This window comes from Dermacentor albipictus, chromosome 7 (genome assembly GCF_038994185.2).
Source record: "Dermacentor albipictus isolate Rhodes 1998 colony chromosome 7, USDA_Dalb.pri_finalv2, whole genome shotgun sequence".
Taxonomy (NCBI): Eukaryota; Metazoa; Arthropoda; class Arachnida; order Ixodida; family Ixodidae; genus Dermacentor; species Dermacentor albipictus.
Window position 1 is genome coordinate 88965004 of NC_091827.1, and position 24668 is coordinate 88989671.

At 45.5% G+C, this 24668-nt stretch overlaps 1 long non-coding RNA gene and 1 pseudogene across 3 annotated transcripts in view; one reads left to right on the forward strand and one right to left on the reverse strand.

The window, feature by feature from the left end:
* LOC135916761 (uncharacterized) overlaps positions 1-24668 on the reverse strand; it is a 200980-nt gene that overhangs the window by 33400 nt on the left and 142912 nt on the right. Inside the window, exon 3 of one of the 3 annotated variants that reach the window (XR_011507470.1) lies at positions 7086-8166. The exons of the other annotated variants lie outside the window; for them this stretch is intronic. This is a non-coding gene — a long non-coding RNA (uncharacterized lncRNA). Of the gene's footprint in view, positions 1-7085; positions 8167-24668 lie in introns of those variants that run through there. 3 annotated transcript variants of the gene reach the window in all.
* On the forward strand, positions 21166-24021 carry LOC135916762 (uncharacterized; annotated as a pseudogene).

A 24668-nucleotide genomic window follows, 5' to 3' on the forward strand; every position in this document is an offset into this window, starting at 1 on the left:
TGCAACACTGATCGCCGAAGTTCAACGTCGGCAACCATTGTGGATGGCCTCGCACAAACAGCACAAGGACCGCAACAAGAAAGCGGCACTGTGGAACGAAGTGACGGCATTTGTTGCGCCAAATGTCAACAGCCAAGGTAAGCACGAGATTTTGCAGCTTCCACGTGAATAACCATTTACTAAGCAGTCTTGCATTTTTCTGTGCAGTGGGACTGGAGTTGGTCCAAAAGCGATGGAAATCGCTGCGGGACAAGTTTCGCCGCATTTGCAACGGCTCCATCAAGGCACAAAAGAGCGGCGCCGGTGCTCACGATGTCGAGTCTGTCGACACTGCATGGCCATTTTTTGAGCTGCTGATGTTTTTAAAAGACACCATGGTGACGAGACCGTAAGCTTGACATTATTGTTGTTGCGAACATTTTGCTGGCAAAAGAAAACCCACCTTGATTACGTTTACGTCAGTGAGATGAGCTAGGGTGCTTGTTTCTTCCAAAAGGGCAATTAACCTCATCGTAGATCGAGATAGTAAGCCTTTTACCGGCTAATAATTTTGAGATATACTTGATTAAGCCTACTGATATGAACGATAGTAATGGGCATTTAAATGTCGCGAATTTCAGGATGCAATAAATTGTTTTTGCGGTGGAGGCGCGTACAAAGGAAGGGGGGTCATCCTGTGCTTGGATGTGCACCAGTGGTGCAGCCAGGAATTACGAGCGGAACAGGGTCTAGCAATTAATCAGGGTAGGGGAGTGGTGGGGAGGGGGTTGTGCTCGGTGTTGCTACATCCCCCTTTTTGGCTATGCTGATACCCACGCCTGCTCACCGAAGTAAAAATGAGGGGGAAAGTTGCCAATTCCACGTTTATGCAAGCAAGCTGCAATATACAGGTGGCCTGCATTGTAAATACCACGTACCTAGGCGGTGAATTATATAGTTTTCGCAGTTATCACAGTGCAATTACACTTGTCAACAACTAATGGTAAGGTTTTTTACATCTCCAAGTTATAGCATGTGGTGCCGCTTCGATCGTAGTCATTACCTTAACTCATGAATAAGATGTGCATGGCTAGTTTCATGTATGTATGACAAACTGCTAACTTAATTTAATAAGTTACTTCTGGTATGGCATTTTTACTGCGATTAGACACTTTACAACGTATATTTTCTTTTACAGATACACTGATGTGCAGGAAAATATTTGGATGCACCTTTACTTATGTGTTTCTTTTGCATTTCTCACTTTTGCAAAATGCGTGGAAATAGGGATCACAGTAGTGAATGACAACATTAACGTTATGAAAGTGCTAGTATTTTTCATAAGAGTTTTACCATGTGTGAGGCTATAATAATAATGAAAAGCAAGAAAAACACTGAAATGGTTTCATTTTGTTTTATTGCAAAAAATTTAAATTAAATTATGGAGTTTTACGTGCCAAAACCACTTTCTCATCATGAGGCACGCCGTAGTGGAGGACTCCGGAAATTTCGACCACCTGGGGTTCTTTAACGTGCACCTAAATCTAAGTACACGGGTGTTTTCGCATTTCGCCCCCATCGAAATGCGGCCGCCGTGGCCGGGATTCGATCCCGCGACTTCGTGCGAAGCATCTTAACACCATAGCCACTGAGCAACCACGGCGGGTGTTGTTTTATTGCAATGTTATAAAACGTCACAACATAGAAAGCATGTACTCTTTTTTATGTGCAGCACTTCAGGCAATTATGTAGTGCCAGCAAGCCCAAGAGAGGTGAGCCAGCAGCTGGATATAAGTGAGCCACTCAATGTGAGCCAGCAGCACAGTAGTGCGGAAAAAATTTTAATGGGCATTGCCCAGTTCGAAGATCAAGACTTCGATACACAATCAGACATTTCTGATCTCTGAGGCTCGGTGTCAGCATCACAGCTCGCGCCAGCCTCGACGTCACCCCCAGCGCCAGCCTCGACGTCATCTATGACATCAGCCTCGACGTCATCTACAGCACCAGCCTCGACCTCAGCAGCACAAGGAGCGGCTGCCCCAAGTCTGCAGGGAGGTGCAAGCCAAACAATGCAAAAAAAAAGAAAGAGAAGGCCAAGTGAAAATGCTATCGTGAATGAAATGGGTGAGCTGTCCAAAACCCTACAGGCCTGCCCTGCAGAGGATGAGTATTACCATATGGCTCTCAATATAACAATATTCTTGAGGAAAGTGCTAGAAGAACGGCAACTTGACTTCCAGATTGAGTTGCTGCAATTAATAAAGAAATATTCAGGGTGATGAAGGGTGTGTTGCACTTTCTTTTAACATGAAAAATGTTTTACTAGGCTTCACCAAGAATTCTAGCATGTACGAGCATCACAGAAATGTCTTGAAAAGAGGAGGCTCGTTTTCTAGCACCCCAGGAGATGGCACTACTTTGATATTCTCTCAGCGTTGTGCTCATATGGTCTGCGGTAACAACAGTTTCATCACATGGATTCCCTTTAACGTTCGATTGCCGCCTACTGCTTCGCCTAGAATGGCGACAATTAAAAATGCTGTTAAGTGCAGCAGAAAGACAGTGAAGTTCATGGGCAAATGTCGTAAGACATGTTTCACTTTCATGTTATGAATTATTCTTATCAAAGAAGGATTAACCAATGTTTCTCCAACGCTAGAATTACATTTAACCATTGACTCATGCTAAGAGCAAGTAGAATTTTATCAGAAGTTTTCAATGCATTTGCTGGCGTGCGCGCATCTTCTCGTTCCCCCTGAACAGAGCAACAGGCTAGCAGAGTGTTACTTCAAGCTACCTTCGCCGATTTTCCTCAGTTAAATCTTACTCTCACTGTGAAGCGAACATGTTGTACAGGCACAGCCCAAAGTGTGGAATATCTGTATAAGCATTCTTAAAAGTGAATAACCGTGGGAGGCGATTGTTCTGAAGGAGAATAAGCAATGTTTCTGCATGTGCATACTGGCTTTCCAGCATATAAGTAACAAAACAAATAATTCACCATAATTTATCACAGGTTCTAAAGTAAGTATACCTTGTCCAGCCATTTAGAGTTAATGCAAAATGAAAGGCCACTGAAAGCAGGGGCTTTGATGAAGCAGGAGCGACCGCTTATTAAAACGAATTGCCTCTGCAATCATTTTCCCACTGTAGTGGGAAAATGATTGGACATCAGTTATACGTTCTTAGCAGTGTACTGGAGATATGCATACACCTGCTCATTTTTGTCCCCATACCATTTGTTTTGAGGATAAAAGATGCTTTTCGGGAGTACTTCAACATCGCGATACCCAAGTGGACCCATACAAATGTTTATTTCTGTTCTAATCTTTGTACTAGATTCTCGAGTTATTTCTGTCGCTCTAAAGATATGTACAACCTTTGGGGTAAATATTATCCCCAGACAATCAGTCTATCCTGCTTGCATTTTCCCATCAAGATTGCAAGGTTACATTGATAATGCACATGTTTTTCATGACCTGGAAGTACTAGGTGCCCAGCGTTAAAGGAAATGTACGTAACACAGATAAGCATTGTGGTTTCGTGACAAGACAAGTGAAGGGGCACTAGCTTTTTTTTTAAACTTAACACAACAGAGCCTGGAGGTGCGATGTAAATGTAACGAATAGATTTTTTTACTGTGAACCCATAAACTGTGAAATGAGGCTTTGCCCTTGTAATTTTCAGAGGTCACCATCACTGAATTGTTAGAAGTGTCTGCTTCCGTAGCCGCTTGACAGCTACTTCTTTGGACACCCCAAGGAGATTCCATTGCCAAGGAACCTCCCCAGCACTGCTTGCAGCATGTTTGCGTTTGTGCAATACAAGTTCGATGGTAAGACGGATGTCGTGAAGCACTGCGCAATAAGCGATTTCAAGCCTAGGAACGTTGCCGCTTTCGAGCCGACAAAAATGTGCGGCGTCTACTGGCCTGGAGACGACCGCACAGACGAAGATTTTATGAAGCACGAATCCTGTGTTTCACTGGTAAGTGACACATCAAGCTCCATTCGTACCCTTTCACAGTGATGTCATGGATCGAAGAGCGTGCGTTATGTATAGGCAGCGGTCGCAGTGACATACTTAAGTCGGGAAGCAGCTTGTGTTGACCTTTTCACACAGACCTTTCATATGCCTTTTTTTTTTCTCTAGACCTTTCATACGCCTCGAAAATGGCAGTAGCATAACCTCTATGTGCATTCACTTGGAGTCTGTAATTTTCAATATACGCTATCGCACAACAGTCACGTCATGAGCATTTGACGTAGGCGTTCTTCAAGAGGGCTGTAGAGCCTCCTAAAGGTGGCGTCTTGCATTGTCACGGCGTTGTCGTGCTTCCAGGAACATTATTCAACTAGGCCTTGTAGGATATCTGTGTCTGTGTGTATTTGGGTTGCATCCCACATCGTTTTATTATCTGCAGAATCGATGGAGGAGATGGAAGCGTACATGGAGAAGCGCCCCAGGAACGTTTTGGTGGATTTGCCAAAAGGACGGAAAAGGAGCAAGGAAAAAGGTTATGCGTTGTTCATAATTGCATTTGCTGCATGCATGGCAGAAGCCTAGAGCACTTCATATTTGTTACGAGGAAGTTGCGAGTATATAAAAACAATATTTACAATATATATATATATACAGGATGTGTCGGAACAGCTAAGTTGGCTGACCACCAACACGCAGCAGCCAGCGTCTCCAATCTTCTTCTTCTCTCTTCTCTCATCCTTCCGTAACAGGACCCCCGGGTGGCGAAGCGCCGTCTCGGCTCATGGCAGGCGAAGAATTGCCAGCGAAGTATGGCTTCAGCCGCGAAACGTGCACGACGACGACAGGCGCCTGACTTGAGGATGCATCAAACTGTAGCGCCGAAACCTCGTAATTGACGTCGCTGATTTGGCGTTAGACTTCATAAGGCCCTGTGTAGCGAGAGAGAAGCTTCTGGGAGAGCCAACCCGACGATATGGTGACCAGAGGAGCGCCCAAGCACATGGTGCGAACTTAACATCGCGATGGCAGCGGTCGTAACGTTCTTTCTGCTGTGAGGCTAATAGAGTGTTTTAGCAGGGCGTATTTGCCCTTCCGCTCCGCTTAGCGAGGAGGCGCGAGCGTTACTGCGCATGCGCAACACGCTAAGATGGGAGCGCGCAAGTGGACCGGCACTTCCCTTCCGCTTGCGCGGCGTCTTTGCGGAGCGGCTTCGCGAGCGCGTCTCACGCAAAGCATTCTGGTCTCGTGCTTCGTCGGGGAAGAAGCGGATTCCAATATGGCAGTCGCCGGTGCAACATGTGCTTCGACAGTGTCTGCAGAACTCACAGGCCGCAAACCTCGAAAGAGGTTCCGCATTGAAGAAGATTTATGTCTTCTTCGCGAAGTGGTAGCGACGAACCCATTCGAAAACACCCGCTTGTGGGAGCAAGTTAGGGAAAACGTTTCTTCGGCAATGGGGCGCGAGCTCACACACCGTGCAGTGCGCGACAGAGTGGACCTTCTCGTGGGATATTTTCGACAACAGGCCAGCGTTAACCTGCGAAAGTAAGTGTGTATGTCCGTATCCTGATTTGGGCTCGCATTCGTGATCACATTACCCATCTTGCGCTTTCCTTCTCAGATCAGGAACAGAAGAGCAGTACAATGAGCTGCACCAATTGCTGCAGGAAGTTTCAGACATGGTACGGGAGTTCGGGCACACGCTGAAAACAGCGCTCAGGAAAGGCAGCGCTACGGCGGCATGCAAAGCGGTGCTGACGGCACCGTTTTCGGCTGCTGCCGAAATGCGCGCCGCGCAGCATGCGAGAGACACAGCATTGGAGCTGATGAACGCTGAGGGAAGCCGGGCAGACGGCGGACTTATGAATGGCAAGTGTTGTAATCATGCTTACTCATAATCGAGTACAGTTCCCTTCGAGTCGCGAAGGCAGAATGCATACTGCACGTCAGCAGTAGCATGCCTTGTAGCGAATAGCATGAGGATGATGTTTCTAAAGCTGGTATGAAAATATAATTGCCGAATATCTCGAATGGTTGTTGTGTGCACTGAGAGGGATGACCTGTTTGCCTGTCAGCCTCAAAGAGCACGACAAGTTGCACGTAGAGGGAAAATTATAATGTTATGTGCCACTTAAAGGCAGTCGTTTGTCTGTGCGCGCGTGCGTGCGCGTGCATGCGTGCGCGCCTGTGTGTGTAGTCGTTTGTCTGTGCGCGTGTGCGTGCGTGCGTGCGCGCCTGTGTGTGTGTGTGAACGATGCGGTCGTGCCAGTGCCAGCATGCCGTCTGGCAGCAGTATGATTTTTTTTGCATTCGGTTGTGGTGCTTGCAAAAGTTAACCATAGCAGTGGCATTACGATTATTTTTCCACTGCTGTTTTTTGCAGCCCGCGGTGAGTCAGCAGCATCTCAGCTGCTAACGTCGATCGAGAGCCCGCTCTCTACCCACACTGGGCAGGTGTCTGCAGACATGCAACATTCCGACACAGATGATGCTGCTGCGATGGTACAAGACTCACAACGAGAGCTACCGCGAAAGCGCGAGAGGCAGCGCGTTAGGAACCCTCCGAAAGGTGAGTGACAGTATTGCATAGAATGAATGTCTTGTGTGGTGCTTTTGCGTAGAACGTTATGCAGAGCTTTACGACATTATTATACATAGGTTGCCTTTATATACGGCATTAAAGTACACAGACTTCCCAGTCTCCTTGGAGTCCTCCACTAGCATCTCCTATGGTCTATATGCAACATCCGCCAGTTAATCGCCACATATAAATTCCACTTGCACTCAAACAGGATGACTTTCGGAAGGGTTTGCTTTCTCAAATCCGTCACATATGCAAGCGGAGTGATATCAGTGCACTCATTAATGAGCCACCTGCCTATGAACACGGTACTGCTCCCAACTGGAATATTTTTGGGCCACGGGTGCACTGTACAAATACTGTTAGTGAAAGGTTAGAAACCGAGAGAAATATAGGCCAGTAGCAAAATACCATTCATTGTACTTTTTGTTTGGTTTGTTCTAGTTAAGTGGTACATATATATTATTCATGTTTCACTATTATTAATTTTGAAGCAATGCTCTCTATGTTCACGCTACCTTTTCTGTATTGTTTGTACATGTGTCTTAAATTATGAATATAATTTAGCCATAACAACAAGTGTTGAAACGTGAATAATGCAGACAAGCCAACCTGTCAGTTCGGAAATCCATTTTAATGCATATCTTTGTCGTCAGCTCTGGCCTTTTGCACTTCAGTGTTTATGCCTGTACTGTCTGGAACGATACCTTGAGCTTGGCTGTGTCAAGCTACAAATGACAGTAAACATGCATATTTAACGAGATATGGTAACAGCACCAAAAATGAATGCAAAGGAACAGCAGGCACCAAGAAGGGTTGAGTTTCAGCTGAAATTTGACCAGCAGACAGATCTGCTATTTTAATGCAGAGTTTTTTTTCCACTTAGACCATGTGTATCTTAACAACTAAGGAACAAGCTTGATATTAGTTTCTCTTTGACAGGATACCTTGCATGAGATGAGAAATTTAGAACAAAGTACTCTGCTGAACCTTGCACTCGTTGCACCCACTGGGTATGTAGTATGCTGTGAGTTACAGCTGCGTGCAACCACAAACTCCTACACACTACTGAACGTGTAATAGATTTAGTTGTATTCATGTTAACAATGCTAACTTTGCCATACAAATAAGCCTTCACAAGTTGCATCATAGAGCTTGGCATATATAACCTTACCGTAGCATGTGAAATCGCACAAGTCGGCCTACAAGCAATTTGCACAAGAGAATAGGCATAATTATCACATGGCATCACTCAGATGTACACGTATTTTTTACGTTGTTACATGTGTACTCCCTTTGCAAACAGGGATGCATACCTGGAAAATATCTACAGAGATTTCGTTGGACCATTAGGGTGACAGAATGGGTCCCAAGAGAAGGGAAGCGCAGTAGAGGACGGCAGAAGACTAGGTGGTGCGACGAAATTAGGAAATGTGCGGGTGCTAGTTGGAATCGGTATGCGCAGGACAGGGGCAAATGGAGTTCGCAGGGAGTACGATGTCCAGGGTGCGATGTCCAGAAGAAACGCCATGACGCGGTACATCATCCTGTGATGCGTGCTTTCCCCAACCTCAAATCGCCCTGCGACATCCCGTATGCAGGATTTATTGGCAGCATACCTGCAAAAAATGGGATAATTTTTTTAATAATGCGAAATTGTTAAACTAGCATCTCATGTTACCACCAAGCATTGCAGCGAAGTATAGGAAAAATTTGCATCTGCCCAGTTGTCTGAAAAAGCTTCACATGTGTTCATCAGGCACCTTTGGTACAGCCATGCGGTATTTTCCCCCTCAAAAACCTTTAAAAACCATAGGCAAGAGCAGAAATAAAAAACTGGGCACATTGAATTAAGTGTGATCAAACCCATTTACATTCACAGGTGGGAAGATTTAGCCCTTGAGCCCTTCGCATGCAGAAGAGCAGTGACCTGTAAAAGCAATTTCCAGCCCTCATAAGCATTTGAGAAATCGGTTGGTAAACCCCCACGCAGTTTATTAGTGCATTCAATTTCATGCTTCGCGCCAGGTTAGATGTACCGTGACGCTTTTGTTATCAGATGCCTCCAATCACTCATCCTAAATCACAACTCTTTTCTCTTTATTAGTAATTAATTTCGATATGTTATCCCTTAAAACCGGCAGCAGAGAAGAACCAGACACAAGGAATGACGGTCCTAACGTCATGACGAGTGTCAGAAGAAAGCTAGAACAGCATCTGACATCAAGCATTGCTGATATCGGTCACTGCAGCTCACACAAAGTTCACAATGCTTTTGCAAAGGGCTTAGATGCTTTTGGATCTGATGTAGAAGAAGTGGTAAGAAACGTTTACTATTACTTCAAATCTGCTGTCCGAGCAGAGCTATTCAGAGAAAGCCAGGAAGTCCTAGGTATTCCATGGCATGTGTTATTGCGACATGCGTCGAACAGGTGGCTCACTTACAAGAATCACTGTGCCGTATTTAGGAGCAGTTTGATGCCATTCTATACGTGGCAGCGGTGACGTAGAGGTAGAACACCCGCCTCGCGTGCAAGAGGTCCGTGGTTCGAATCCCGGTGAGGCAATTTTCCACCGGATTAAAAAAAAAATCCGCGTGTTGATAAAATTGCACAAACAGGCCTGGAGTGTGGCCTGATCCCGGTAACCAGAACCGGTAACGCACTCCCTCACCAGAGCAGGATTGGCCACCCTGGTGCAGTACTTGGCCACAACCTCCTATATGAACAAAACAATCAAACCCCGGCCCTCAGTCCTCAGCAGCTGCGCAGCAACTGACCACGGCGGCGGTCAGACCTGCGACGCAGCAGAGGGTGATAAGAATCACTGGCTCCGGACAGGCCGCCATTGGAATATGAACCTGGCAACGTTTAACGCTAGAACGTTATCTAGTGAAGCGAGTCTAGCAGTGCTATTGGAGGAATTAGAGGGCAGTAAATGGGATATAATAGGGCTCAGTGAAGTTAGGAGGCCAAAAGAAGCATATACAGCGCTAAAAAGCGGGCACGTCCTGTGCTACCGAGGCTTAACGGAGAGAACAGAACTAGGAGTCGTATTCCTGATTATAAGAATATAGCTGGTACCATACAGGAATTCTATAGCATTAACGAGAGGGTGGCAAGTCTTGTTGTGAAACTTAATAAGAGATACAAAATGAAGATTGTACAGGTCTACGCCCCTACATCCAGTCATGATGACCAGGAAGTCGAAAGCTTCTATGAAGACGTGGAATCGGCGATGGGTAGAGTGAAAACCAAATACACCATACTAATGGGCGACTTTAATGCCAAAATAGGCAAGAAGCAGGCTGGAGACAAAGCAGTGGGGGAATATGGCGTAGGCACTAGGAATAGCAGGGGAGAGTTATTAGTAGAGCTTGCGGAACAGAATAATATGAGGATAATGAATACCTTCTTCCGCAAGCGCGATAGACGAAAGTGGACGTGGAGGAGCCCGAACGGCGAGACTAGAAATGAAATAGACCGCATAATCTGCGCTAACCCTGGCATCATACAAGATGTGGATGTGCTCGGCAAGGTGCGCTGCAGTGACCACAGGATGCTAAGCACTTGAATTAGCCTAGACCTGAGAAGGGAACGGAAGAAACTGGTACATAAGAAACCGATGAATGAGTTAGCGGTAAGAGGGAAAATAGAGGAATTCCAGATCAAGCTACAGAACAGGTACTCGGCTTTAACTCAGGAAGAGGACCTTAGTGTTGAAGCAATGAACGACAATCTTGTAGGCATCATTAAGGAGTGTGCAATGGAAGTCGGTGGCAACTCCGTTAGGCAGGATACCAGTAAACTATCACAGGAGACGAAAGATCTGATGAAGGAACGCCAATTTATGAAAGCCTCTAACCCTACAGCTAGAATAGAACTGGCAGAACTTTCGAAGTTAATCAACAAGCGTAAGACAGCTGACATCAGGAAGTATAATATGGATAGAATTGAACATGCTCTCAGGAACGGAAGAAGCCTAAATACAGTGAAGAAGAAACTAGGAATTGGCAAAAATCAGATGTATGCGTTAAGAGACATAGCCGGCAATATCATAACTAATATGGATGAGATAGTTCAAGTGGCTGAGGAGTTCTATAGAGATTTATACAGTACCAGTGGCACCCACGACGATAATGGAAGAGAAAGTAGCCTAGAGGAACTCGAAATCCCAAAGGTAACGCCGGAAGAAGTAAAGAAAGCCTTAGGAGATACGCAAAGGGGGAAGGCAGCTGGGGATGATCAGGTAACAGCAGATTTGTTGAAGGATGGTGGGCAGATTGTTCTAGAGAAACTGGCCAGCCTGTATACGCAACGCCTCATGACCTCGAGCGTACCGGAATCTTGGAAGAACGCTAACATAATCCTAATCCATAAGAAAGGGGACGCCAAAGACATGAAAAATTATAGACCGATCAGCTTACTGTCCGTTGCCTACAAACCATTCACTAAGGTAATCGCAAATAGAATCAGGAACACCTTAGACTTCTGTCAACCAAAGGACCAGGCAGGATTCCGTAAAGGCTACTCAACAATAGATCATATTCACACTAGCAATCAGGTGATAGAGAAATGCGCGGAATATAACCAACCCTTATATATAGCTTTCATTGATTACGAGAAAGCGTTTGATTCTGTCGAAACCTCAGCAGTCATGGAGGCATTACGGAATCAGGGTGTAGACGAGCCGTATGTAAAAATACTGAAAGATATCTATAGCGGCTCCACAGCCACCGTAGTCCTCCATGAAGAAAGCAACAAAATCCCAATAAAGAAAGGCGTCAGACAGGGAGATACGATCTCTCCAATGCTATTCACAGCGTCTTTACAGGTGGTATTCAGAGACCTGGATTAGGAAGAATTGGGGATAAAAGTTGATGGAGAATACCTTAGTAACTTGCGATTCGCTGATGATATTGCCTTGCTTAGTAACTCAGGGGACCAATTGCAATGCATGCTCACTGACCTGGAGAGGCAAAGCAGAAGAGTGGGTTTAAAAATTAATCTGCAGAAAACTAAAGTAATGTTTAACAGCCTCAGACGAGAACAGCAATTTACAATAGGCAGCGAGGCACTGGAAGTAGTAAGGGAATACATCTACTTAGGGCAGGTAGTGACGGCAGATCCGGATCATGAGACAGAAATAATCAGAATAAGAATGGGCTGGGGTGCATTTGGCAGGCATTCTCAGATCATGAACAGCAGGTTGCCATTATCCCTCAAGAGCAAAGTGTATAATAGCTGCGTCTTACCAGTACTCCCCTACGGGGCAGAAACCTGGCGGCTTACGAAAAGGGTTCTACTCAAATTGAGGACGACGCAACGAGCTATGGAAAGAAGAATGATAGGTGTAACGTTAAGGGATAAGAAAAGAGCAGATTGGGTGAGGGAACAAACGCGAGTTAATGACATCTTAGTTGAAATCAAGAAAAAGAAATGGGCATGGGCAGGACATGTAATGAGGAGGGAGGATAACCGATGGTCATTAAGGGTTACGGACTGGATCCCAAGGGAAGGGAAGCGTAGCAGGGGGCGGCAGAAAGTTAGGTGGGCGGATGAGATTAAGAAGTTTGCAGGGACGGCATGGCCACAATTAGTACATGACCGGGGTTGTTGGAGAAGTGTGGGAGAGGCCTTTGCCCTGCAGTGGTCGTAACCAGGCTGATGATGAATGGGCGACTTTAATGCCAAGGTAGGCAAGAGGCAGGCTGGAGGCAAAGCAGTGGGGGAATATGGCATAGGCACTAGGAATAGCAGGGGAGAGTTATTAGTAGAGTTTGCGGAACAGAATACTATGAGGATAATGAATACCTTCTTCCGCAAGCGGGATAGCCGAAAGTGGACGTGGAGGAGCCCGAACGCCGAGACTAGAAATGAAATAGACTTCATACTCTGCGCTAACCCTGGCATCATACAAGATGTGGACGTGCTCGGCAAGGTGCGCTGCAGTGACCACAGGATGGTAAGAACTCGAATTAGCCTAGACCTGAGAAGGGAACGCAAGAAACTGGTACATAAGAAGCCGATAAATGAGTTAGCGGTAAGAGGGAAAATAGAAGAATTCCAGATCAAGCTACAGAACAGGTACTCGGCTTTAACTCAGGAAGAGGATCTTAGTGTTGAAGCAATGAACGACAATCTTGTGGGCATCATTAAGGAGTGTGCAATGGAAGTCGGTGGTAACTCCGTTAGGCAGGATAGCAGAAAACTATCACAGCAGACGAAATATCTAATCAAGAAACGCCAATGTATGAAAGCCTCTAACCCTACAGCTAGAATAGAACTAGCAGAACTTTCGAAGTTAATCAACAAGCGTAAGACAGCTGACATAAGGAAATATAATATGGATAGAATTGAACACGCTCTCAGGAACGGAGGAAGCCTAAAAACAGTGAAGAAGAAACTAGGAATTGGCAAGAATCAGATGTATGCGTTAAGAGACAAAGCCGGCAATATCATAACTAATATGGATGAGATAGTTCAAGTGGCTGAGGAGTTCTATAGAGATTTATACAGTACCAGTGGCACCCACGACGATAATGGAAGAGAAAATAGTCTAGAGGAATTCGAAATCCCAAAAGTAACGCCGAAAGAAGTAAAGAAAGCCTTAGGAGATATGCAAAGGGGGAAGGCAGCTGGGGAGGATCAGGTAACAGCAGATTTGTTGAAGGATGATGGGCAGATTGTTCTAGAGAAACTGGCCACCCTGTATACGCAATGCCTCATGACCTCGAGCGTACCGGAATCTTGGAAGAACGCTAACATAATCCTAATACATAAGAAAGGGGACGCCAAAGACTTGAAAAATTATAGACCGATCAGCTTACTGTCCGTTGCCTACAAACTATTTACTAAGGTAATCGCAAATAGAATCAGGAGCACCTTAGACTTCTGTCAACCAAAGGACCAGGCAGGATTCCGTAAAGGCTACTCAACAATAGATCATATTCACACTATCAATCAGGTGATAGAGAATTGTGCGGAATATAACCAACCCTTATATATAGCTTTCATTGATTACGAGAAAGCGTTTGATTCTGTCGAAACCTCAGCAGTCATGGAGGCATTACGCAATCAGGGTGTAGACGAGTCGTATGTAAAAATACTGAAAGATATCTATAGCGGCTCCACAGCCACCGTAGTCCTCCATAAGGAAAGCAACAAAATCCCAATAAAGAAAGGCGTCAGACAGGGAAATACGATCTCTCCAATGCTATTCACAGCGTGTTTACAGGAGGTATTCAGAGACCTGGATTGGGAAGAATTGGGGATAAAAGTTAATGGAGAATACCTTAGTAACTTGCGATTCGCTGATGATATTGCCTTGCTTAGTAACTCAGGGGACCAATTGCAATGCATGCTCACTGACCTGGAGAGGCAAAGCAGAAGAGTGGGTTTAAAAATTAATCTGCAGAAAACTAAAGTAATGTTTAAGAGTCTCGGAAGAGAACAGCAATTTACAATAGGCAGCGAGGCACTGGAAGTAGTAAGGGAATACATCTACTTAGGGCAGGTAGTGACGGCAGATCCGGATCATGAGACAGAAATAATCAGAAGAATAAGAATGGGCTGGGGTGCGTTTGGCAGGCATTCTCAGATCATGAACAGCAGGTTGCCATTATCCCTCAAGAGGAAAGTGTATAATAGCTGCGTCTTACCAGTACTCACCTACGGGGCAGAAACCTGGAGGCTTACGAAAAGGGTTCTACTCAAATTGAGGACGACGCAACGAGCTATAGGCAGGTTGCGAACGTAGTTCCCGCGCCTACTAGGGCGCCCCTCGCGGCGGCGAGCACGGAACCGGCAGGATAGGACCGGCCCACTTGCGTTCGGAAAGCCTGTCTGTGCACTGTTTCGCACGTAGGTTTGCCTTTTCTGAGCAATGCAGAAGTGCAAGCCGAGCTGTTGCGCAGTGGGCTGCAACAGCACGTACACCAACTCACGAGGAACAAAGTTTTACAGGTTTCCAAGCCGACCGTATGAAGCAGAACGGCGTCAACACTGGGTAGCGCTCGTCCGACGGCATAAGCTGTTTTGTGTTCTGGCGTTATGCCAAGTGCGCTAACGCTGAATTCTTTGCTTTTACAACAATGATGGCAGCAACGGGACACCTGCAGTGCGTACCGGGATATGCAGCAAAAAAATTGTTTGTTTCTACACTGTACCGCAGTAAAGCTGTGGAACTCTTTCCCAATCCTCTCCCATTCAAACAGCGCTAGGGCTTGCTGAGAAATTTGAGGAGGGGTTGCAGCTGGCTAAGCTTCTGTACAGCCTTCTGCGCCCAGCATATCAACTAAGGGGCAGTTGAGATCACCAAAATTTGTGATGACGTGGTTTATTGGAACCTGCTTTGCACGCACTGAAAAATCACAACATAAATTTATCGCACTTCCAGTTACTTGGGCGAAAATATTTTCCCAGCGTAGTCTAACATAACTGGTAAGTTCCTCACCTTTATTTGTGTTTGGGGAGAGCAACGTTAGAATAGCTTGGGTAGGTCTTACGACTCGTTCGTACGCCCCACGTTCTTGGATGAGATGTTTTGGATTCGCATTTGCCGTCCTGTATGTACAGCGAAACTACCGCGGCGTCCTTGTACTTCCCTGCGAAGCCAGCACGGCAATCGCAGCTCCCCGCTAGGATTTGTCTGCCGTCGCCGATCTTCAAGAATCAATGTCACCTATAATTGCATGCGTCCACACCGTAGACAACGAAGTACTTTACGCTGAGCTTCAGGCATCTCGCTGGTGCGTTGTTTCGTTTGCGGAATACACCTAGCAGTCACTTCCGATCAGTGCGAGTTCAACACTTTCCTCACGTCGTAGACGTGCCCCACTTCAAATAGACGACTTCCTTTCTCTAAATTCTTTTCACGAAAAAAGCTGTCAAGATGTTGTGATTCCCGAAACCCGGTTAAAATGAATATCGGCACGCTGTTTCGCGCCTTCGCTACCGTTTGACAGGGCGCCAAACACGCAGCGCGAGCTGCTGACGCCGTGAGTAATCCTACCGCATTCGCGCAACTATTCGTCAGATGGCGCTAGGGGTCGGAAAGACAGAGCGCCGCCTAGCACTTGCAACGTGCCCATGGAAAGAAGAATGATAGGTGTAACGTTAAGGGATAAGAAAAGAGCAGATTGGGTGAGGGAACAAACGCGAGTTAATGACATCTTAGTTGAAATCAAGAAAAAGAAATGGGCATGGGCAGGACATGTAGAGGAGGGAGGATAACCGATGGTCATTAAGGGTTACGGACTGGATCTCAAGGGAAGGGAAGCGTAGCGGGGGGCGGCAGAAAGTTAGGTGGGCGGATGAGATTAAGAAGTTTGCAGGGACGGCATGGCCACAATTAGTACATGAACGGGGTTGTTGGAGAAGTATGGGAGACGCCTTTGCCCTGCAGTGGGCGTAACCAGGCTGATGATGATGACGATGATGATGATGCCATTAAGGACTACTTTGAAAAAGCAAACAAGACTGGCCAGTGGTCTGCCACCCAAAGTTTTGATAAGAAACTGGCTGCGGCATTCTCGCAGAAACCACTCTATGCTAAGATACTATTCCTGAAGAACTGTGCTGAGCTATTCACTGGCTTCCAGAAGCTGTTTCAGAAACAAGAACCACTTTTTCACATTCTTCATGCGGAATTGTTGTTATTAGTTCAGCGAGTTCTTGGCCGTTTCTTACGCAGTGACGCCTACCAGGGCAAGACAGTTGATGATCTGAAGAGCCTTAACCTGCAACACTCCACACTGTGGAAGACAAAGCCCGAGTTGGGTATGGATACAGATGACGCAATGCGGACCTGGGACATCTCTGAAAGAAAGCGTTTGCGACTTGGGGCCCGCGCTTTTTACATAGCGTGCTCACAAGACTTATACCCTAGTTACACGGGCCGCTTAACCGCGGTTAAACTTAACCGTGGTTAACTCGCTCAACCGTGGTTAACGCGAACAGTAGTCCGCCAGAGTTACACGGGCTATCCCGATCACGGTTAATGGTCTGATGACATGTCACGTGATCTCTTGCGTACAGGCTTCATTTTGAAAATTTTTTCTGCGACATTTCATTTCAGGGGTGTAAAGATGTTACTTTTCAGCAAAAAAAATGTCATATTTCAGTGTTCTAACGTGGAAAAGACTTCGTTTGGCACGTGTACGTTAGTATTTAGCGTCATTTGAGAATAATCTGCTAAGGCTGGTCGCAGTCGGTCGTAGAGTTGGTTTTACGGCCAACAATATCCGTTGCCCCCAAGCCGCTATCTATCTGCGTCGTATCTGCGTTCCCGCTTCGTTCCGCGTTCTGTCTGCAGCGAAATCCCGCGTCCGGTTATCTTCTTTGGGAGTTTTTTTTATTTGTTGTGTCATTAATGCGTTCCGTGTTCTGCGTTTGGTGTCTGGTGTACCATTGTCGGTTTCTTCACGATGGCTCTTCGCCCGCCGGAGCACCGTCTCAGTGCCGATCGACTTTTCTGGACTGTGTTCACAGCACTGCAAAGCAAGTTGCACGACCAGAGGACAAAGCAGGCCCGCATCTTTCAAGCTATCAACCACTTAGAACAAGAAAGGGAGTATGCTGAGCAGCGGTGCCGTCAGCTGATTCTCGCCGCTGTGCTGTTTAGCGCACGCAAAAGGCAAATATGGATGTATCCGCGTGAAAATTCGTGGTATGAAGCAACATTACCCCAGCTTCCAGATAGCCAATTCCGGGAGAACTTCCGAATCAACCGATGTACTTTCAATTACATCGTCAGCGTGTGTGAAAGCATGAAGCGGCAAGACACAGTCATGCGCAAAGCAATTTCCTTGGACAAGCGTGTCGCGATTGCCTTGTACCGGCTCGCCACCTCTGCGGAAGATAGGACTGTGGCTAATCTCTTTGGCGTGAGCCGCTCTTCGGTGAACCTCATCTTCCGAGAGTTCTGTGATGTGGTTGTACGGTGCTTAGAGGCGCGCTTAGTGCGACTTCCCCGCCCACATGAAATGAAGGAGCACCTGCGTCAGTTTGCAGCAATCACCGGCTTCCCGCAATGTGTGGGTGCCCTGGACGGTTGCCATATCGAGGTTTGCCCCCCTAAAGAGCTTGCAGCCGACTATTATAATTACAAGGGGTGGTATAGTTCGATTCTTTTGGCTGTTGTGGACCACCGGTACAAATTTATGTATGTCAATGTGGGGTCACCTGGAAGGAACCACGACGCGGCAGTGTTCGAAAGGTCGCGACTGCCTAAAGTTTTGGCAAGTGATCTGTTTCGACTAGAAGCAAAAAATGTCGAAGGTGTTTTAGTGTGCCCTCTCCTTCTTGCTGATCAAGCGTTTCCTCTGCAGCGCCACATCATGAAGCCGTTTCCTCGTGCCGGGCCAGTTGGTTCCCCATCGCAAGCGTTCAACTACCGTCTCTCGAGTGCGAGAAGAGTTGTAGAGAATGCGTTTGGTCGACTTAAAGCACGGTTTAGAATCATGCACAAGGGCCTCGAAGTAGATATTGACAATGTCAATCGCATTATTCGTGCATGCTGTGTACTGCACAACATATGTGAAGAGCTCACAGATCACTGCGATATCACCTGGATCGAAGCTGTGCAGTGCCAAGACGCGGGTCGGCCGCAACCAGTGTGCAGAAGTCGCCGTGAAGAGCCACTCGGTGTCGCAGTTGGAGATGCCCTTGCCAAGCACCTTGCTGCTCGCCAAGCTAGCTGAGCATGCAGTTCTCGGTGCTTCTCAGGATGAAGTTTAGAATCTATTTTGAACTGTTATAGCGATTGTTCAGCTTTATCATTATTTTTCTTCATTTTAATATCTTTCTTGTGCTTTCCCTTTATGTTTTGTCACAATGTATTTCAGGTTTATGCTCACTGATCCTTCTTTTTTTTTGTGGATAAATTTTCACACCAACCTTCCCTGCCTTTTTGCTGTGAATATGTAGTGCACTATTTTTACATGAAATTCTGTGTAAGCACATGTAAAAGGCACAATTCCACGTATGAACATGCGACTTTGCAGGAATAATAACTGTTTGAGATTTCAATTAATTTGAGATGGGATGAGCCAGTACACAAACAATTCTGAATTGTAGGTGCAATGTGCTGTAGCAAAACTGCATTAAAACCTTGAACTGACCAGACCGCAAAGGGAACTGAACCTTCAAATCTGCTTAATATTATAGGGTCCACATCACACCTACATTTAGTTTTACTAAGCACACCTGTATTTTCCCTAGTTTCTTTAGCCAATGCATACTTGCACTTTTTCGAACTGAAACTTGAGATTGGGAAATGAGTACTTAACACTGGGAGGGGGGGGGGGCACTTGGAACTGCCAGGTATGTAGGCCTTGAGCTGCATGCTGATCAATGACCTAGCTCTCTTCGTATACTTGCTTCAACTTTACATTTCTCATCAAGAAATGTAGAAATAATTCAGTTTCCAGTTTGCCAAAACGTAATTATACCAATAGCTATTTATAGCTTTTTAAGCATCGGTAACTCGTGTTTCAGCTTGTTTGTGCAGTGTAGGGCAAGCTGATGAATTGCGTCCAGTTTTGTCCTGTGGTTATAAGTTGGAACTGGAGCTGTCCGTGTAGTCTGTATTAACATTGCCGGGGATTGGTCTCTGGAAGGTTGTTCTCCGTCAATGTATGGCTGCTGTGCGAGGCCCTGGAATGCCACTCCCTTCACTAGGAATCCGTGTTGTGTAATGTTTCAGAGGTAAATGAATATTGGTTTTGTGCTGTACATGATCACCTTTTATTAATCATTTGGTACAAGATACTTCTCCAGCATTCTAATCATGCTTGCCTGCATGTCATTAGATTCTGCTTGCAACTTGATGAACGTCTTGTGAAGCTTGTAAATTTTTTTAGAAGCTTTCGCTCCTCGTTGTTCTGCTTGCTTGTGTAAGCTTATGAGTTCTTCGAAGTTTGTCGACGCAGGCCTCTTCCTTCCTTTAGCCTTGCTGTTGGCAGAACGGCTGCCTGCTCTGGCACCCAGGTCATTCGCTACCTCAGGCTGTGGGCTGTCTCTAGAAGGCTCTGGAGTTTGGCTGTCAGTGGGAGGCTCCGGAGTAATGCTTAGTTGACAAACACTGCTCTCCTCAGTAGGAATATCGCCGTCGTCCCATGATGCAATGACCTCTGCAGAGTTTGGCAGTTCATTCACTTGCTGCACCTGCAAATTTTGGTTTGCCATTAAGACATGAACATTCGACGCAGTAAAAGAGTGGTAATAACTAAGAAAGAAAGCGTTCAGATCACCGAGATAAAATATGGCTGCAAGGTGAAATGAAGATTTGGATGGAGCTGCAATAGATGTACATACCAAATGAAAATGTCTGCATTGGATTTTAAGACACATACCTTAAGAATTAAAAGTACATTCTGCAGATTAAGTTGTGCGCAGAAAGAAAATTGTTGGCAAATTACAAGCTTTCTGCACACAGATGCATACGTAGAAAGCTTGTATTTTCGCTACAGGTTACAAAATTTTCTGCAAATCCTGGTATGTAAAAAGAACGGTGATGATGAAGGCTTTTCGCTACAAGTTAATTCGTTCTCTGAAATCATAGAAGGAATTAACTTGTAGCAAAAAACCTATATTCATTCATCATCAGCATTCTTCAGGATATGCAGGATTACGCTACACTGCTACAAGTATGTGCTTTGCATTTTTAGGTCTCTTTATTGTGGTCTTGTTTTCTGTGCAGCTACACTAGTTATTCCTTCGCGTGGAGAAATGGATGAAAGAAAGGATCTTAATGGATCCTCGTGAGGTTTGCTGGTGGCACACCCCTCCAGATGATGGGATAAAAATGAAATCATGTGCACATAGGTACAGTACATACAGCAAACACAACACTTTCTGCAGCGATGTAGGCAGCCTATTGCTCACGTATAGTATTAGCCATGCCGTACAGAAATCAGTGCCGGACAAGAGATGGATATAAATGCTGGCAAGTATTGTGAAGACCTGAAGATTACCTCAATGTTTTCCTCCATGAGCAAGTCGTCGTTGACCGGTAGTGCTCCGAGGAAGCCGTGCAGACGCCAGTACAACGGCCAGGTGATGGCTTTCGAGCCGGTTGTGGTTGCGGTGCGCCTGAGCTTTCTGAAATTATAATATATTCATTTCGTATAAGTGCAGCCTATGCAACACAGTCATCGCTCCTGCAGCTACTATAAATGTACTATAATTACCAAAGACAATCTTTGTAGAACTGCTGCAGAAAGAAGGAAAGACCACTACATGTTAAGAATAATTACTTCACTAGTTTTCCTTCCCTTAAGCGATAATAAATCAAGAAAGGAGCAAATAATAAAATAACAGAGATGTAATTAAAAATGCTAATCTGTAGTGTTGCCTATAGGTTATTTAATTCTGCAACAGTACTTATTTCCTGTGCAACAATTATAGCCATCTGCACAACATATTGTGGAAGGTCATTGTAGCAGTAATCGTGAAAACGAAGGTAAGCTTAAACTAGTGGAGCTTGAATTATTAAACATGTATTTTCATGGTAAACTGATACTGACAGCATGCACTTCTGTTAAATTTTTTTCCCGATTAGAAGATGGCAACGAAATTTTTGTTTCACGATAGATAAAAACCATATGAAAATTCCGCATGAGAGCACACAACGCTCAACTTGCATTCCAGTGTGGTACGCAGTGCTTGTCCGTGGTTCTAATATCTGCTCAGGCATAGGAGCCAATTTACGACCACATATTCGTTGGGCGCGGACAGCGGAGAGACCATACGGCGCGTAGGCCATGCACCTTACAAACATGCGACTACGCCTGAAATTACACCAAGCTTAAAAATAATCCGGCACACGTATCAATGCCGTAAAGCCCTAGTGTTCTACCTGCGACGAGGGTACAACTGGCCGCAACGCACGGTCGCATTCTCTCGCGTTTACGCGTTGCTGTTTGCTAGAGGCTTTTGCTGAGCGCGCGTTTTTTTTTTTGCTGTTTGGATTTCTGTGTTATCGAGGCGTTAACGGCTGACATCTCGTCCAGCAAGCACACGCCGCGTCCTCTGACCAGTACATGCTCCCCTGCACGGCGTATTTACCAATATTCACTTACCGATAACGTTTGTTCATGTTATCCAGCTTCAGGCGCACTTGCTTCGTTGAATATGGTCCTTCGCCGGCGGAATACTGGCGTTGAGCGTAGCCGTCATCTCTGCGTAGACGCGCGCGTTCCGACTACTTGAGCGCAGAGCGCCCAGATTATCTTCCCAAAGGCGTATCAGTGCCTCAGTTGTAGCGTCAGGCCAAATGATACGCCTTTTGGAAGATATCTGGGACGCGCCCGCGCTGCACTCCGGAGAAGTATCGTCCGCCATCTTGCCGTTTCCGAAACGTCGGTTACACTAAACCGAGGTTGCCAAGCTCGGTTGGCGGTCAACCGCGGTTAGCGGCCTAACCGCAGTTTCGCCTGCCGTGTAACCGCGCTAACCGCGTTTAGCGATAACCGGGGTTACGTTAACCGCGGTTAAGGCCGCCCGTGTAACAGGGGTATTACTGCAAAAGCTACCTCTTGAAAACAAACTGCTGCAACATGCAAACATTCTTGGCTTGCACTTCACAGATGCAGACTCAGAAGTCCGCTCACTGCGATACCTTGCTTCACAACTGCCACAAGTGCTACAGCTGAATGAAGTATCTTCATTAATTGACGAATGGTACATGCTCAAATGCGATCCACTGAACAGCAGCGAAGTTGCAGTGCCTGAAAGGATTGACAGCTCATGGGCTAAAGTATTTCAACGGAAATCAGCTGCTGGTGAGCAAAAGTACCCACTGCTTGCAAAACTCGTGAAAGCCCTCCTGTCTCTCCCGCATGGTAATGCAGATTGCGAGAGAGGGTTCAGTATAAATAAGCGTCTGTTGAGGGCCGTGCCTCTTTGTCTGTTAATAGCCTGAATGGACTACGGCAGGTTAATACATATTTGCAAAGGTACAACGGGGATGCCACCAAAGTACCCCTGTCACCTAAGCTGGTCCGATGTGTAAAGAAGGCAAGGATATGTTATGCAGATAGGCTTGAAAAGGAAAGTGAAGATTTGGAGGTGATGAAGACTGCAACCACACAGACCCAGCCCAATGTCATTACTTTGGAACTGAAAAGGGGCTTAAATGAAAAGGTTGCATCATGCCGTGCATTGCTTAAACGTGCAGAAGAGACAATCTCTACTGGCTTGGCTCACAAGAGCATGGAGCAGGTTCAAAATGGGCAGCAGTTGTTAGCTGAAGGGAATGCGAGCCTGGCTACTGCACTTCTCGAGCTTGACGAGCTGAAAAAAAAGTAGCAAAAGGCACTGACGGAAAGAACTTTCTATGCTTCCATTGGGGAATATTTGTGGATTAAATGCAAACAATCATTATTCATGTTTTAAAAAGCTTATTTTGCAGTGTAAACAAGAAATACTCAAATGGTGCATGTAGGCACGTCTAAATAGCGAAATTATTTATAGTTTTGATACAGCTGTGTATGTCTAGTCATTCTCTTATGGCCGACAGCATAAAATTGTGCTTTGGCATTTCTAGTCACTTTTGTACTACGTTTTATTGCATAAAACTGTTCTCCAGTACTGTTTAAAAGTGCTATTTAAAAAGGCAAATAAAGTCTGTCTGCAACATACCATGGTTTCTTTGCTGGAGGCACACGAGCTAAATGGCTGCGCTGCGTCGTTCTCCTTGTGTCTATTTACTCTAAAGAAATACTGAACAATTGTGCAGTATAGTAATAAGCTGCCCCAAATGTCATGCATTTGCTTTTCTGCTCAAACTGATCCAAAACGCAAAAATTTTGTGCTATAGAACTGCTACAAAATGCTAATGTGGCTGCCCCTAAATTGCTACAAACCAGCCTTTTTCCTGCTCCAAATGTTGCTCCAAATCTGAGATTGGCTGGATCACCACTGAGATTGGTATCTGCCTACATTCTAATCGTTGCAATATTTGACACAACCTAAGTACTTTAGCCTCTTTGTGTAGGACTCTAGGGGTTTCTTTGTCGAAGTAAAAAAAAGCTAACATAATGGTATTACGTGTCTGACAAGTGATTCATTATAAAGTAAGGCGTGCAAACATCAACAAGAGAACTGGACATGGGATTTGCGCAGTTTGGTTCTCTTGTATCCATGTTTGCATGCGTTACTTTCTTTTACTGTGATTCCCTACCAACTAGCTGAACTTTCTCTCATTTTAAGCTTCATTTCTAGTATGCTTAGCTCCTATCTACAGCGTTTGTGTTTTATGGTTCTCTTGTGTGCGTGTTTGCATTCCTTACTTCCTCCCACAATGAATCCCCCCCTAAATAGCTCACCATTGCCATTACAAGTGATGCTTTGTTGACGTCATGCTACTTCTCATTGCTTTAATACCATGTAATGCTTGTTGTACGACTTGCAAAACGGATTGTAAACCCATAAATTAACAATACTGTTTTGTTTTGTTTTCAGCTATACTAGCCCTCTTGGTGGACAGCAGAGCTGTGGTTCTTGAGTCAGCGATTGGACAGGCCACAAATCCAACCTGGCACATAGAGCGGATTAGTCGGCTAACTGCCTCAATGTTTAAAAGAATTGTGCGGTGCCGGAAACCTGACAGTGATGATGATGATGATGTGTGGTTTTTTGTGGCGCAAGGGCCAGGTTTGGCCAAAGAGCGCCATGACAAGTGTTAATGTTGACGGTGTATTATGAAGATGTGACATGGCTGTAGAGTGGCCTAAAAATATTCGCTGTAAAGTGCGTAAAATCTACGTACTATAAAATTATGGCGATGACTAATGAATACTATGAACATTAAAATCCATCGTACAGGAATGATGCAAAATATAAAATGTATAAGATGGTAACATTACTTGGAGCACTGCTGCCTCGCCAGAGCCCTTGAAAACAAGGGTCTAGAGGCATGTGCTATACCAAGGAGCTATCACAGCGGCGTCCTCTGAAGAGAGGACCCGCTATGAACATGTAGGGCTAAAAACATGCAAGACAACATCTTTCAGAAAACTCAGGACTGCGTTGGTGTCAAATAATGGTTCTTGGCCGAGTAACATAACAGGATGAAGGGGGATGCGCTGCCGGTAGGCTAAGGGAAAATGTTTCTTTCT